Source organism: Salmo salar, chromosome 09 (assembly GCF_965601325.2).
Source record: "Salmo salar chromosome 09, fSalSal1, whole genome shotgun sequence".
Lineage (NCBI taxonomy): Eukaryota > Metazoa > Chordata > Actinopteri > Salmoniformes > Salmonidae > Salmo > Salmo salar.
In genome coordinates this window covers 101,557,916-101,573,953 of record NC_138299.1, presented here as the reverse complement: position 1 = coordinate 101,573,953, position 16,038 = coordinate 101,557,916, and the positions used below count along the sequence as shown (strand labels likewise).

At 40.7% G+C, this 16,038-nt stretch overlaps 1 protein-coding gene across 1 annotated transcript in view; it reads right to left on the bottom strand.

Moving 5' to 3' along the window:
- Positions 1-16,038, bottom strand: part of LOC106612267 (protocadherin-11 X-linked) — a 198,485-nt gene that overhangs the window by 75,474 nt on the left and 106,973 nt on the right. The gene's annotated exons all lie outside the window — the stretch shown is intronic.

Here is a 16,038-nt window from a genome sequence, read left to right as displayed (position 1 = left end):
CATTAATGTCTTCCTTATGGAATCACCAGGAGAGAAGAGACACAGAACTGCCCAGACTACCAACATCTATGTTTCATCACAATTTAAAGAGAGTCTAGGGGTGAGGGAGAGCGAGAGAAGAGAGAGAACCACACTCACACACTTACACTTACACTTTCTTCACACACACACACACACACACACACACACACACACACACACACACACACACACACACACACACACACACACACACACACACACACACACACACACACACACACACAAAGCACACCCAAGCACACACACACATATATACAATCCCAGCTAGCTAGCTTCACTGGCACTGCAGCAGCAAGCAGCGTAAACACTCATCTCATGTAATATTAAAGGGCCGATGGCCAAGCTTTGGTTGTCTGAATTAGTCAAAACAATTTCCCCCCACAGAGTAGATACTGGAACTGTTACTATATCAGGAGAAATGAACTTTCATATAAACATGACAGAATTTTGGGAGGCATGGGGGAGGAAGCTGTGTGTGTGTGTGTGTGTGTGTGTGTGTGTGTGTGTGTGTGTGTGTGTGTGTGTGTGTGTGTGTGTGTGTGTGTGTGTGTGTGTGTGTGTGTGTGTGTGTGTGTGTGTGTGTGTGTGTGTGTGTGTGTGTGTGTGTGGTTTTTTGGGGGGATGAGGGTATGATGAGCATGACTTGATTAACTCATTAAGTTCGAAATATTCGATTCTTGAACACGTGCTTTCCGCTAGTATTCCATTTTCAAGTTATTTAGTTTTCACTTATTTAATGAATTTAGTCCAAACAATATGATGTTATATATAAACTGTAACCTGAGCAGTGCTTACAGTTCATAAACCAACACACATAGGCTTTCCTGTTGCAAAGGTGAACTACAATCCACTGTGTACGTAGGTTGACGTCAGCAACCCTTTTCAATGACCCTGTCTGCTCGTTCGGGCAAATCTAAGCCCAGAAAGTGCCCGTCATCAGTGCCTAATGCCTTTAAGCTGATACTATTATTGTTCTGTTCACAATATGCATCGCACAGGAAGACACATCGTCACATGATAATGGACCTCCTCGAGAGAGAGTGAAATTACAGTAGGGTGAGAAAGTAATGTGTAAAAATAAGACGTTAGTCCCCTCTGATTAAACGTTTCCTACTTGTCAGCGTCTGAATTCGGTTTGAGAGCCATTTCCTCCTCCAACATTAATAGAATACCAAACAAGTCACAATAATAACAAGATATCAGCTACGGTATGTTATTATGGAGCGTTAAAAGTGACACACTTTCACTTTAGAGGACTCAGGCTCTCATGGAAACGGGCAACAGTCTTCTAAACTTTTTGCACAAGATTCCACACTGTCCCTTCCTTGTGAGAACATACCCCCCCCCCCCCCCATTTCCCTAGCCACTTTAGCAACGGGCTAAACACTGCTCTAATCTCTCAGCCGTCAGTGTAGAAACTTACTACTGACTGAATATGCCACAGTATAAAAAGGGGAACACTTTGAAATGTCAGCTTTTCCACAGGTGCATGGAGACACTGAGTACTGTCTCCTATGCTGAGCCGTCTCCAAAGCACACCCAATCCCTTTTAAGGATGGAGGATACACTCCAGCACAATGGGTAGTCCCAATTATTAAGCATGAGGGATTCCCACAGCGAAAAAACTCAAATTCACAATTTTCATTCATCTGCTTGCTCTGCCCTCATATTTAGCATCAAATTGAAGTGTTTTACCATGTTCTTTTCAGGACAAGTAGTATACAAAATGATTTCAAATAAACAGTTGCATTCACAAGTTTTATTGACAAATTTCAATCAAGAAAAAATTGTCCACCAATCAAAAACCTTATTAAAAATAAATGTATAAGAATGCTGTAAGTACATAAATTGTTTGCTCAGTGGGAAATGAATACTGAACTAGTCAGTGATAACTGTGTAGAGTTTGTGACAGCAACTACGTGACATTATTATACTATTATTATACTACGTTGTGGGATTTCCTAAGATCTTCTTTGCAGAAAAACCCTTACCTTTTAATGACTCTTGTTGTGAGCGTCGTAGAGCAAAACAGATTAGATGCATGTTCATGAGAGTCTTAGCTTTTCACAGTGGGTGGAAACACTGGAAGCACTACATTATGCTGGGATGACAGTGGCACTCAAAACGACCCTAGATCTGCAATGTACAGTGCATTCGAACCCCTTGACTTTTTCCCACATTTTGTTACGTTACAGCCTTATTCAAAAACATGTTTTAAGAAAATGTTGGACTTGAATCCTTTAAATAAACTACTTTAGTCTCCTCTACTGTAGTCTCCTAGTCTCCTCTACTGTAGTCTCCTCTACTGTAGTCTCATAGTTCCCTCTACTGTAGTCTCCTCTACTGTAGTCTCATAGTTCCCTCTACTGTAGTCTCCTCTACTGTAGTCTCATAGTTTCCTCTACTGAAGTCTCCTCTACTGTAGTCTCATAGTTTCCTCTACTGACGTCTCCTCTACTGTAGTCTCTCCTACTGTAGTCTCCTAGTCTCCTCTGCTGTAGTCTCATCTACTGTAGTCTCCTCTACTGTAGTCTACACTACTGTAGTCTCCCCTAGTGTAGTCTACACTGCTGTAGTCTCCCTTACTGTACTACACACTACTGTAGTCCCCCTTACTGTAGTCTCCTCTACTGTAATATCCTCTACTGTAGTCTCCCCTACTATAGTCGTTCCTACTGTAGTCTCCTCTACTGTAGTCTCCCCTACCGTAGTCTCTCCAACAGTAGTCTACACTACTCTAGTGTCCCCTACTCTAGTCTCCCCTACTCTAGTCTCCCCTACTGTAGTCTTTTCTACTGTTGTCTCCTCTACTGTAGTCTCTCCTACTGTAGTCTCTCCTACTGTAGTTTACACTACTCTAGTCTCCCCTACTGTAGTCTCATCTACTGTAGTCTCCCCTACTGTAGTCTACACTACTCTAGTCTCCCCTACTGTAGTCTCCTCTACTGTAGTTCCCTCTACTCTCTCCTACTCTAGTCTCCTCTACTGTAGTCTCCTCTACTGTAGTCTCCTCTACTGTAGTCTCCTCTACTGTATTGTCCTCTACTGTAGTCTCCTCGTCACTTGGGTACCTTGAAAAGCACAATACATGTATTCATTAAACAGAGAATGTCGATTTAGATAAGAGGTGTAGATCAAAACAGAGTAGCCTAATGGACAATTCAAAGACAAATACATTTCTAGAAACACTCTGTGCGGTCTAAGGTGCTGCATCGCAGTTCTAAAGACGTCATTACAGATCTGGGTTCGATCCCGGGCTGTGTCGCAGCCAGCCGTGACCGAGAAACCCATGAGGCGGCGCACAATTGGCCCAGCGTCGTCCGGCTTAGAGGAGGGTTTGGCCGGCCGGGAAGTCTTTGTCCCATCGCGCTCTAGCGACTCCTGTGACGGGCCGGGCGCATGCACGCTGACACGGTCGCCAGTTGTACAGTGTGTCCTCCGACACATTGGTGCGGCTGGCTTCCGGGTTAAGCGAGCAGTAGTGTGTCAAGAAGCAGTGTGGCTTGGCTGGGTCGTGTTTCAGAGGACCTTCGCCTCTCCCGTGTCCGTACAGGAGTTGCAGCAATGAGACAAGACTGTAACTACCAATGAAAAAAAAATATCATGAGTTTCAGCAATGGAACAAGACTGTAACTACCAATTGGATATCATGAGTTTCAGCAACGGGACAAGACTGTAACTACCAACTGTTTATCTTTAAATTGGGGAGAAAAAGGGAGATTTTTTTTTTAATGAATAAATAAATACATAGATGTAAAACTGTGGATGGTGTTCAATATTTGACTTCCTAACAAAGTGAGTGGGCTGTTTGAGTTGGATAGCTAGCATTGATAATCCACAGCTGTTTCCCTTTCTTCACACACACACACACACACACACACACACACACACACACACACACACACACACACACACACACACACACACACACACACACACACACACACACACACACACACACACACACACACACACATACACACACACACAGGAGGTATTTCATGGGTCTGTAATGAGCGTGCCTATATATTTTAACAGGATTAACAGCATTCAAATCACGGCATTCTCTTAGCAGAATAAAACAATAGTGTTCATAGAAAGCATGTTCATTTTATTACAGCTGTCAGAGAAGCTTTATCAGACATTCCAAATGGCACCCCCGTTTCTTACAAAGTGCTCTCATTTGACTGGGGAGCTATTGGGCTTCGGCCAAAAGTAGTGCACTACATAGGGAAAACGGTGTCATTTGGGATGCACCCTACATGTAATGAATGTATATCTCATCCATGAATATTTCATCAATAAACTAGACGCAATGCAACTATCTGTGAATCAATCTCTGAGTGTTAAAATGAACTGTTAAAACACTGTGTTATGTGTTTTCATTATCTGAAATCTGACCACAATGGTTATGAGATTTAAGTCAATGTCAGTGTAATACCATATAATTAACCTTCTGACTGTCTATCCTAAAAATCCACCTCTGGTCTGGTACACTGGTAGATCTGATAGGGAGTGCATCACATTATCGACAAGCATAGTAAAGGTCCTTGGATTACACCAACCACATATTGATGTTTTGGTCTCATCCAGAGCAAAGACGGTCGTTGTAACTGTGATGATACAAATGAGAAAAAACGCTGGGAATTTTAGAAATTTGATTTTTTAAATTCTTTTTTTAATTGTGAGCAAAATGTTGCATGATCAGAAATCTGAGTTTAAAAGAGTTGTGGTAAGACTTTGCTGCATTTAAAAATTAGCAACAGAAAGTAACTAGGTAAAGAAGAGCTACCCCCACACCCTTCATTCTGAAGCAAGTGAGCAAAATAGCTACCTTAATGAGCTACATTATCTTTTCTTCCCTAACGCCGTCATAGCACATGCAGGATATGAACCATGCGGATCACATTCAAGGCGGACGCCCTATAAACCTGAGAACAAGAGCACCATTCACTCCCAGTGTCGAGCAGATAGGGGCTTTTGGTGGGGGGGGGGGGGGGGGGGGGGGGGGGGCGGGGGGACATTGGTATGTTGGGTGAGTGGGGGCCATTGGGCACCACTGGCATTCTCCACACTTACAATGAGATGCTTTATCCAGTTAGCTAACTTCCTTGCTATCCACTACAAAGTGTCTTGTTGTTGCTACATTTAGTCAACTGCAGTTACATTGACTTGTTCCTGATATTTTTTTGTTTTGTTTACCGTGGTACATTGTTTCTCTCACTGGGATTAAAGCAACGCAGTAGTTCCAGGATTATCCAATGGCTTTGATCATGTGACTTCAATGTTTTTGATCTGAAGTAGGAAGAAAAAAAAACAACCTTTGTATGGATTCCACTTCTGGTGGAACTGTACACCGTGACATTACCCGCTGACAGGTAGTGCATATAAACAAAGGAACAAAAAAAATATATATGTATTTGGAACATTTGTCTGTTACGATGAGGGGATTCACCAGCATTGAATTCCTGAAATACCAGATGTACCCTATTTGATGCAGTACTGTAGAGTGTTGTGTACCACAGCTTTATGCCTGTCTGACTGTCCAGTATAAACTCTTGGAATTGGCTTCTTTTCATCTAGGATTAATCAGCACTAAATTATATAGGATGTATCAGTACTAAATTATATACAATTTATCAGTACTAAACTATATAGGATGTATCAGTACTTAAAGATATAGGATTTATCAGTACTAAATGATATAGGATTTATCAGTACTAAATAATATAAAATGTATCTGTACTTAATGATATAGGATTAATCAGTACTAAATGATATAGGATTTATCAGGAATAAATTATATAGATTTATCAGTACTAAATGATATAGGATTAATCAGTACTAAATGATATAGGGTTTATCAGTACTAAAGGATGTAGAATGTATCAGTATTACATGATATAGGATTTGTCAGTACTCAATGATATAGGAATTATCATTATTAAATGAGATAGCATTTATCAGAACTAATTGACATAGGATTTATCAATTCTTAATGATATAGGAATAATCATTACGAAATGAGATAGCATTTATCAGTACTTAATGATATAGGATTTATCAATACTAAATGATATAGGATTTATCAGTACTAAACAATATATGATTTATCAGCACTAAATTATGTAGGATTTATCATTAGTAAATGATATAGGATTTATCAGTACTAAATTATATAGGATGTATCAGTACTAACATATGTAGGATTTAGCAGTACTAAATGATATAGGATTTATCAGTAATAAATTATGTACTTGTTCTTTACTCTACCTATTTCAAATCAAATCCAATGTTATTTGTCACAATACAACGCAATACAGATACATCTAAACAGGAAAAAGAAAAGAAATGAAGAAATATAGAAATATCAGAACGAGCAATGTCAGAGTCCTGAACAGACAGTATGGACAGCATATGAATAGAAAAGGTGTGTACAGCAATAATTATATAGCATGGTGTGCAAAGATAGTATGGACAGTATATGAATTTAACGGTTGTGTGTGTACAGCAGTAGTTACTGTATATAGGATAATTACTCTACTCTTTTTTTTAAATGTATTTGTACTTTTTTTTAATCAATTTGAGGGAAGGATACAAACGTCCCAGATGGAAAAGCATTCAGTGAACAATAATAGAAGATTTTCCATAGAAATTGAGAGGCTAGCTGTGTTTCAACAACATCCTCCCCCAACCTGATCATTATCCCCCTGTATTATTATGCAGCTACTACATTGGACACACAATCAAAGTGACAACATTGTACATAGAAACACTTTCTCCCCAAAACCACTGACTGACTTTCTGCTAGCCTGATGTTGGACTCAAATTCCATAATATCAAGCCAAGGGACTGTAGCTCATTTCAGTCAACATACCTACAAAACATACTTTTCCCTGGCTAGGATCGTTTCCAATTAATGTCAGTGCCAAATAAAAAACAGGACACATCAAAACAATTATTTTGATGGGGCTCCAAGGCAATAAAATATTTCAATTTGAATGTTCTACCTGAAATCATTATAGAGGCGTGGTTTCAGGCAAAAAGCCATCAAAGCCTAATTGAATATCATTTTAATGGCAAAAAAATGTAGAAGGCAGTCAAAGTATCTACCTGCCATGTTTTTAGATAGACCCTGTCAGTCAAACAGTGAAACACACAGACTCACAGACAGACAGGCTGCCGCGGCACCAAGCATTACTGCACTTCCCTCCAAGGGTTTTACTATTTTCCATTTGTGTTTAGTATTTAGTGCGCTGTGGTCTAAGACACTGCAACTCAGTGCAAGAGGCGTCACTACAGTACCTGGTTCAAATCCAGGATGCATCACATCTGGCTGTGATTGGGAGTCCCATAGGGTGGCCCCTCGTCGTCTGGGTTTGGCCAGGGTAGGCCGTCATTACAAATAATAATTTGTTCTTAACTGACTTGCCTGGTTAAAGAAAGGTTAAATAAAAAAAATATATAAAATAAATGTGCATAGTTTGATTTTGGTATCACTTTGGTAAAATATTCACAAGTATGTGGTAAAATTGCACAACTCTTAGTACAAAACTCAAAACAGATATTCAAAAAGCATGTTTTTTCAAAACTTGAAGCATATTTTCAATTGCCTAAGTACAGAACAACACATAAAATCACACAATAACTTTTCACCAAACCTAATCAGTGTTTCATCTAGAAAAACCATTTATATTTTTTTACTTTTTTTATTTCACATTTATTTAACCAGTTAGGCTAGTTGAGAACAAGTTCTCATTTACAACTGCGACCTGGCCAAGATAAAGCAAAGCAGTGTGACACAAACAACAACACAGAGTTACACATGGAATAGACAAACATGCAGTCAATATTACAATAGAAAAGGTGTGTATAAATGAATTGCCTTTCACAATGAAATGCTGACAGTCATTTTCATATGATTCTCTTCTCATTTGTTTAAATACATTCGATACATCACTTAAACCAACTTTGCTTAATGGTTAATCACTTAACCGTTTTGTAAACCTACACATTTTAAACTTGGTTAACTACTATATATGGATTTTGAGAACAACAAAAACAAAATGTGTGTTTGTAAAGTATAAACATCGAAATGACATACAGTATATATATATATACTGAATTCAATGGTACTATATATATATATATATATATATATATATATATATAGTACCATTGAATTCAGTATATATATATATACTGTATGTCATTTCGATGTTTATACTTTACAAACACACATTTTGTTTTTGTTGTTCTCAAAATCCATATATATATATATACTGCTCAAAAAAATAAAGGGAACGCTTAAACAACGCATCCTAGATCTGAATGAAAGAAATAATCTTATTAAATACTTTTTTCTTTACATAGTTGAATGTGCTGACAACAAAATCACACAAAAATAATCAATGGAAATCCAATTTATCAACCCATGGAGGTCTGGATTTGGAGTCACACTCAAAATTAAAGTGGAAAACCACACTACAGGTTGATCCAACTTTGATGTAATGTCCTTAAAACAAGTCAAAATGAGGCTCAGTAGTGTGTGTGGCCTCCACGTGCCTGTATGACCTCCCTACAATGCCTGGGCATGCTCCTGATGAGGTGGCGGATGGTCTCCTGAGGGATCTCCTCCCAGACCTGGACTAAAGCATCCGCCAACTCCTGGACAGTCTGTGGTGCAACATGGCGGTGGATGGAGCGAGACATGATGTCCCAGATGTGCTCAATTGGATTCAGGTCTGGGGAACGAGCGGGCCAGTCCATAGCATCAATGCCTTCCTCTTGCAGGAACTGCTGACACACTCCAGCCACATGAGGTCTAGCATTGTCTTGCATTAGGAGGAACCCAGGGCCAACCGCACCAGCATATGGTCTCACAAGGGGTCTGAGGATCTCATCTCGGTACCTAATGGCAGTCAGGCTACCTCTGGCGAGCACATGGAGGGCTGTGCGGCCCCCCCAAAGAAATGCCACCCCACACCATGACTGACCCATCGCCAAACCAGTCATGCTGGAGGATGTTGCAGGCAGCAGAACGTTCTCCACGGCGTCTCCAGACTCTGTCACGTCTGTCACGTGCTCAGTGTGAACCTGCTTTCATCTGTGAAGAGCACAGGGCGCCAGTGGCGAATTTGCCAATCTTGGTGTTCTCTGGCAAATGCCAAACGTCCTGCACGGTGTTGGGCTGTAAGCACAACCCCCACCTGTGGACGTCGGGCCCTCATACCACCCTCATGGAGTCTGTTTCTGACCGTTTGAGCAGACACATACACATTTGTGGCCTGCTGGAGGTCATTTTGCAGGGCTCTGGCAGTGCTTCTCCTGCTCCTCCTTGCACAAAGGCGGAGGTAGCGGTCCTGCTGCTGGGTTGTTGCCCTCCTACGGCCTCCTCCACGTCTCCTGATGTACTGGCCTGTCTCCTGGTAGCGCCTCCATGCTCTGGACACTACGCTGACAGACACAGCAAACCTTCTTGCCACAGCTCGCATTGATGTGCCATCCTGGATGAGCTGCACTACCTGAGCCACTTGTGTGGGTTGTAGACTCCGTCTCATGCTACCACTAGAGTGAAAGCACCGCCAGCATTCAAAAGTGACCAAAACATCAGCCAGGAAGCATAGGAACTGAGAAGTGGTCTGTGGTCCCCACCTGCAGAACCACTCCTTTATTGGGGGTGTCTTGCTAATTGCCTATAATTTCCACCTGTTGTCTATTCCATTTGCACAACAGCATGTGAAATTTATTGTCAATCAGTGTTGCTTCCTAAGTGGACAGTTTGATTTCACAGAAGTGTGATTGACTTGGAGTTACATTGTGTTGTTTAAGTGTTCCCTTTATTTTTTTGAGCAGTGTATATAGGTGTGTCCAAACTTTTGACTGGTACTGTATATATATATATATATATATATATATATATATATATATATATATATATATATAGTTTGGACACACCTACTCATTTGAAGGTTTTTCTTGATTTGAAGACATAAAATCCATGAAGTAACACATATGGAATCATGTATTAACCAAAAAAAGTGTTAAACAAATCAAAATATACAGTGAAGGAACAAAGTATTTGATCCCCTGCGGATTTTGCACGTTTGCCCACTGACAAAGAAATGATCAGTCTATAATTTTAATGGTAGGTTTATTTGAACAGTGAGAGGCAGAACAACAACAAAAAAATCCAGAAAAACGCATGTCAAAAATGTTATAAAATGGTTTGCATTTTAATGAGGGAAATAAATATTTGACCCCTCTGCAAAACATGACTTAGTACTTGGTGGCAAAACCCTTGTTGGCAATCACAGAGGTCAGACGTTTCTTGTAGTTGGCCACCAGGTTTGCACACATCTCAGGAGGTATTTTGTCCCACTCCTCTTTGAAGATCTTCTCCAAGTCATTAAGGTTGCGAGGCTGATGTTTGGCAACTCGAACCTTCAGCTCCCTCGACAGATTTTCTATGGGATTAAGGTCTGGAGACTGGCTAGGCCACTCAAGGACCTTAATGTGCTTCTACTTGAGCCACTCCTTTGTTGCCTTGGTCGTGTGTTTTGGGTCATTGTCATGCTGGAATACCCATCCACGACCCATTTTCAATGCCCTGGCTGAGGGAAGGAGGTTCTCACCCAAGATTTGACGGTACATGGCCCCGTCCATCGTCCCTTTAATACGGTGAAGTTGTCCTGTCCCCTTAGCAGAAAAACACCCCCAAAGCATAATGTTTCCACCTCCATGTTTGACGGTGGGGATGGTGTTCTTGGGGTCATAGGCAGCATTCCTCCTCCTCCAAACATGGCGAGTTGAGTTGATGCCAAAGAGCTTCATTTTGGTCTCATCTGACCACAACACTTTCACCCAGTTGTCCTCTGAATCATTCAGATGTTCATTGGCAAACTTCAGACGGGCATGTATATGTGCTTTCTTGAGCAGTGGGACCTTGCTGGCGCTGCAGGATTTCAGTCCTTCACAGCATAGTGTGTTACCAATTGTTTTCTTGGTGACTATGGTCCCAGCTGCCTTGAGATCATTGACAAGATCCTCCCGTGTAGTTCTGGGCTGATTCCTCACCATTCTCATGATCATTGCAACTCCACGAGGTGAGATCTTGCATGGAGCCCAGGCCGAGGGAGATTGACAATTATTTTGTTTTTCTTCCATTTGCGAATAATCGCACCCCAATTTTGTCACCTTCTGACCAAGCTGCTTGGCGATGGTCTTGTAGTCCATTCCAGCCTTGTGTAGGTCTACAATCTTGTCGCTGACATCCTTGGAGAGCTCTTTGGTCTTGGCCATGGTGGAGAGTTTGGAATCTGATTGATTGATTGCTTCTGTGGACAGGTCTTTTTATACAGGTAACAAGCTGAGATTAGGAGCACTCCCTTTAAGAGTGTGCTCCTAATCTCAGCTCGTTACCTGTATAAAAGACACCTGGGAGCCAGAAATCTTTCTGATTGAGAGGGGGTCAAATACTTATTTCCCTCATTAAAATGCAAATCAATTTATAACATTTCTGACATGAGTTTTTCTGCATTTCTTTGTTGTTATTCTGTCTCCCACTGCATCAAATAAACCTACCATTAAAATTATAGACTGATAATTTCTTTGTCAGTGGGCAAATTTACAAAATCAGCAGGGGATCAAATACTTTTTTCCCTCACTGTACTTTATATTTTAGATTCTTCAAAGTAGCCACCCTTTGCCATGATGACAGCTTTGCACACTCTTGGCATTCTCTCAACCAGCTTCACCTGGAATGCTTTCCAACAGTCTTGAAGGAGTTCCCACATATGCTTAGCACTTGTTGGCTGCTTTTCCTTCACTCTACGGTCTAACTCATCCCAAACCATCTCAATTGGGTTGAGGTAAGGTGATTGTGGAGGCCAGGTCATCTGATGCAGCACTCATCACTCTACTTCTTTGTCAAATAGCCCTTACACAGCCTGGAGGTGTTGGGTCGTTGTCCTGTTGAAACAAATGATACTACAACTAAGCACAAACCAGAAGGGATGGCGTATCACTGCATAATGCTGTGTAGCCATGCTGGTTAAGTGTGCCTTGAATTGTAAATAACTCATAGACTGTGACACCAGCAAAGCACCCCCACACCATCTCACCTCCTCCTCCATGCTTCACGGTGGGAACCACACATGTAGAGATAATCCGTTCACCTACTCTGCGTCTCACAAAGACATGGTGGTTGGACTCATCAGTCCAATGGACAGATATCCACCGGTCTAATGTCAATTTCTCGTGTTTCTTGGCCCATGCAAGTCTCTTCTTCTTATTTGTGTCCTTCAGTCGTGGTTTGTTTGCAGCAATTCAACCGTATCACTGCAGAATGCTGATTCACTCAGTCTCCTCTGAACAGTTGATTTTGAGAGGTGTCTGTCACTTGAACTTTATGAAGCATTTATTTGGGCTGCAATTTCTGAGGCTGGTAACTCTAATGAACTTAACTTCTGCAGCAGAGGTAACTCTGGGTCATCCTTACAAAGTAGCCAAAGGGTGGCTAATTTGCAGAATCTAACATCTAAAATGTATTTGTATTTGTTTAACACTTTCTTGGTTACTACATGATTCCATATGTGTTATTTCATAGTTTTGATGATTTCACTATTATTCTACAATGTAGAAAAATGTACAAATAAAGAGCAGGTTTTCATTAAGGATCTCTCTGTACCACTCTGCCATAAAGCCATGATTGGTGGAGTGCTGCGTAGATGCTTGTCCTTCTGGAAGGTTCTGCCATCTCCTCAGAGGATCTCTGGAGCTTTGTCAGAGTGACCATCGGGTTCTTGGTCACCTCCCTGACCAAGGCCCTTTTCCCCTGATTTCTCAGTTTGGCCGGGAGGCCAGCTCTAGGAAGAGTCTTGATGGTCCAAACTTCTTCCATTTAAGAATGATGAAGGCCCCTGTGTTCTTGTGGACCTTCAATGCTGCAGACATTTATTGGTACCCTTCCCCAGATCTGTGCCTCGACACAATCTTGTCTCTGAGCTCTACGGACAATTCCTTCGACCTCATGGCTTGGTTTTTGCTCTGACATGCACTGTCAATTATGGGACCTCATGTCCAATCAATTGAATGTACCACAGGTTGGCTCTAATCAAGTTTTCGAAACATCTCAAGGATGATCAACAGAAACAGGATGCACCTGAGCTCAGTTTCAAGTCTCATAGCAAAGGGTCTGCATACTTATGTAAATAATATTTAACAAATATGCAAAAAGTCTAAAACCTTTTTTCTCTTTGTCATTATGGGGTACTGCGTGTAGATTGAAGAAAAACATTTTTTAATACATTTTAGAATAAGGCTTTAATGTAAAAAAAGTGGAAAGATTCAAGGGATCTGAATACTATCCTAATACAATGTATCTCTGAACATGGTGTCGTAGGACTTAGGCCATTACTTGGATCCTACAACGCTGCACACCTCATTATGTTTCTCAATTAAATTAAATTGAGCAGGCCTGACAAGTTGAAGCGGTCATTGTGTGGGTCAATGTGAGGTTTCCACCGTGCAGAGGTGGTTCAGCCATGGTTTCGGGCCCTGTCCCTGATTCGTGACCCTATACCTACCCCCATACTCTTCTTTCCTCAGCCCTATTGAGGATTTGTTTTCAGCATGGAGATGGAAGGTGTACAATCGCCGTCCCCGTGAGTGTGCCACTCTCTTTCTGGCCAAGGATGAGGTATGCGACGACATCAATGCAGACCAATGTCAAGCTTGGATTCGCCACGCCAAAAGGTTTTCCCCATGGCGCATGTACAATGAGGACATTCACTGTGATGTGGATGAGAATTTATGGCCAAATGCTTGATTACAGACAGTACACCTATGTTGCAATTATATCTGAAAATATTTAAATTTTTTAACATTTTTTTGCATGAGAGATTGTCGAGGATGTCTTCATTGATCACACCTTTGACTACATATTGGATAGATATTATGGAAATTATAAATTTTCTGAACGTTTTGTTGGTTTATGTAAGTGTATTGCCTAAAGTGAAAGCTGTAATCTACAGTACTGTAGCATATTACTTTCAACACCTCTAAGGGCCATTTGAAACACGTATCTTGCATTGTTTTCAATTGGATTATCTGGTAGTTAAAACGACTAAATGAGAAAAAGATATCATTATGTTGGGTTTTCGGTGATTAAACCAATGTTCTCATTACATTTCACAATAAACTTTGATTTTGGATCAATGGTTGTGTAGTGAGAGATGTTTACAGTCCAAATGAATGCACAATGACAGGTTTTTAATGAAAGACTGGCTGTGTTACCAGTGTGACCAGTTTAGAGTTTTCTACTAAGAGTTATGAAAATGTATCAGATACTTGTGAAAATAGTACCAAAGCGATAAAAAAAACCTATAAGATGAAAGTAAAACTATATTACATTTACTAAAGGAAAGGAGCTCTTCTGCAAACCAATTATAATTACAAGAGAAAGTGTTTGTTGCAACCAAGTTAGTAAAATGTCTTATATCTCCTTAAGAACTATATATAATGCATTATAAAGCACATCATATGATGTTCTAACTCATCAGAAACATCTGCAATGTCAACACAAACCACTCAAACCAGTGTGAACCAATCACTTCCTCCTACACAAGGCTGTTTGTCTGACGTTCTGCCTGTACTTTGACATGCCATGCCACGCTTACGGCAGACCTGTAGTATAGCCAATGCATTGCCATAATTGTTTTGGCTCAGAGGAGGGCTAATTTCCATGACAAACAGTCTTAAGGCACTCAGAAGCTGGCCTTTGACTAAGGTGCCAGTATGCTCAGGAAAACAATGCAATTACAACGTAAACGGCGCTGCTTGTTAGTAATAGACCAACCACTCACTGTGTTTGACGGCCATTTTTGTTCTAGCTATTATAGTTGAAGCTCAGTGTTAAATTAAATCTCCCTACCGTCATTTGTAAGCCAATATGACACCATTGTCATTGAAATGTGCAAGTCATCTTGATTGGAGGTACACAACACCCTCCCCACCTCTCGTCACTCTCCGTCCAGCCGTCGCTGAGAACCACTATAAGGGATTTTTGACAGGGTCGTTAGCATTAGAGTCATCAGACTATTTTTTTGCTCAAACCTAGCTCAAATTCTAGATGTCGGATTTAAACAAGACTACAGAGTCCTTAAGGTGGCCATTAGACGTAGATGCATTTGGACTGAATAAGTCTGTAGGTGCAACAGTTTTGATTAAATTCACAATTTACCGCTCTCACGTGCACGTTTCTGCCCAGTAAAAACCAACGATGTGCTAACTTTTTGTAGCATTTCTGACAATGCTCAGATCTTTTCAGCAGAATATCAGAGTTCTTAAACCAGGTGCTACTTGGCTGCTATTTTAGACAGTTAGGTACACCAAACTTTGGCAACTTGGCTGCTCTTATAGCCAGTTAGATACACCAAACTTTGGCAACTTTTGTCACGCCGCTAATTTATAATATATGCACACACCAGAAAGTGTCACGTCCTGACCAGTAAAGGGGTTATTTGTTATATTAGTTTGGTCAGGACGTGGCAGGGGGTATTTCTTTAGAGTGTTTCGGGGTTTGTTGGGCTATGTGTTTTGTAGAGGGGTGTTTGATTAGAGTGTTCCGGGGTTTTGGTTTATGTTTATGTTCTATGTTAGTATATTTCTATGTTCTAGTCTAGTCTTTCTAGTTCTATGTTTAGTTTATTGATTTGGCCTTCAATTGGAGGCAGCTGTTCCTCGTTGCCTCTGATTGAAGGTCCTATGTATAGGGGTGTTTTGGTAATGGGAATTGTGGGTAGTTATTTCCTGTTTAGTGTATGTAGCACCTGACGGGACTTTTTTTGTTGTAAATTTTTTTTTTTTTGTGTCGTTCGTTTGTTTTTGTATACGTGTTTCTTTTGGGTTTTCCTTCTTTTATAATAAATAAGAAGATGAGTATACATTTTCCCGTTGCACCTTGGTCTACTCAATACGACGGCCGTTACAGAAAGA